Source organism: Frankliniella occidentalis, unplaced genomic scaffold (genome assembly GCF_000697945.3).
Source record: "Frankliniella occidentalis isolate FOCC.00 unplaced genomic scaffold, Focc_3.1 Scaffold52, whole genome shotgun sequence".
Lineage (NCBI taxonomy): Eukaryota > Metazoa > Arthropoda > Insecta > Thysanoptera > Thripidae > Frankliniella > Frankliniella occidentalis.
The window spans coordinates 82,431-84,026 of NW_026267182.1; the positions used below are offsets into that span (position 1 = coordinate 82,431).

At 59.5% G+C, this 1,596-nt stretch overlaps 1 protein-coding gene across 1 annotated transcript in view; it reads left to right on the forward strand.

Moving 5' to 3' along the window:
- LOC113206033 (afadin) overlaps positions 1-1,596 on the forward strand; it is a gene marked incomplete at its 5' end in the record, with an annotated part of 88,915 nt that overhangs the window by 71,363 nt on the left and 15,956 nt on the right.

The following is a 1,596-nucleotide window of genomic DNA, read 5'->3' on the forward strand; positions in this document are numbered from 1 at the left end:
CCTCGCTGTTGGTTTTGTTATTGTGGTGACTTCAGAACGAAGAGCCACAACACTAACCATCAAGTTTTGACGACTTCCCTCTCTTCTAATTTTGAACGCTGAAGCTATTGAAGTGATTAATTAAATGACTATTTCTTCGTATGCATACGATTGTTCGTTAAAACTTCAGGGGCCGATTAACGCGTTAGCGTTAGAATTTTTATTATTTCTTTCCTTTTTCTTCTCCCCCGTCGAAGCGGAGGCGCGTCGCGGCGTGGCGGTGGCGATGCGGTGCGGTCGAACTGGAGTGGAGTGAGAGGTGGAGTGAGCCGGCCCTGGCTGCCCTGCCTGGCGCTCCTCGACCAGAAAATGGGCATTCCTAATTTCCGTCCTGTGGGCTGGCCGCCCCGCCCCGCCCACGCCGTGGAACCCGTGGAATCGCTGTATACCCCTACACCTCATGCTGCTTTGGTCTTGCCGGGCTCCTGTTCTGGAGTAGTTGTGCCTGCCCTTCCCCCCGCCCCCGCCCCCGCGGCGGCGGGTCGTGTCACCGCAGGGTGTCACCGCGCCGCCCTCCCCCCGGCCAGTCGTGCTTTACTTGTGTCTCTCTCTCCCTGCGACGTCCTCGAGGACACACGACACGACAAGTGCGGTGGTTGGGCCTCCCTTTGTGGGTGACAGACTCGTGGCGCAGCGCCCCCCACCCTCAAGGCCCTCGCCGCCGTCGGGGTCCTCGGGGCGGTACTTGGTACTTCCCCCGCGTCGTGCGCCTTCAGTGTGACTCGCATCGCCTGACCTTTCCTCTCGTGAGCTCCGCCACCACGGGCTGTTTCCTCCTCCCTGTTCTCTAAATGCCCCCCTCCCCCTCTTTCCCCACCCCTTTTACACTCTGTGTGTGTCCCCTTTATCCCCCCCCCCCCCCCGCGAGGATACGGTACCTTCTCCTCCAGCTGTGCGCGGGGTTCGCTGCTCGCGCATGTTTTAACCCCTTTTCGTCCCCCTTTTTTGTTTTTGTTTTTCCCCATGTTTTCGCCATTCCGTGATCGCGCGACGACGCCTGCCTGCTGAGGTGAGCGGTTTTCATTTCGTGAGCGTGAGCGCAACTTCCCGTGGCGGGAACAAAACACGAGGGGAAGTGGGATAAAGAAGAACCTGGCGGCGCGCCGGCGTTTGGCGAAATTATCAATTAGTGCAAAAGGCGCCTGCATGGGCCCCTTTTTATATATTTTTTTTCCTTTTTTGCGTGAGAGCAGCGGCGACTGTTGCCGCCGCCGCTGCTGCTGCTACTGCTTCCTCCAAGCTGGGCGCCACACACACACACGCCTCGGGTGTGGCCCGGAGGCGGATGGACGTAAGAGCGCTCTACGGTTAGCTAGCTAGCCGGCTGCCAAGCGGCTCAGTGACCTCAGACAAGCCTTTCCTCGCCTGCCCCTTACGACTTGTGTCTATGTGTGCCTGCTTGTGTACTAGTGTGTGTGTGTGTGTGTGTGTTTTGTCACGCCAGCCCGCCTACTACTTAGCTGCGGAAAAGGAGCGTGTCGCCAGCTAGACGTGTCGGCGGGGCGCGCGCGCGTGCCGCCCGCCAAGGTGTGCCACTTTGAGGACCCCCTCCCCCCC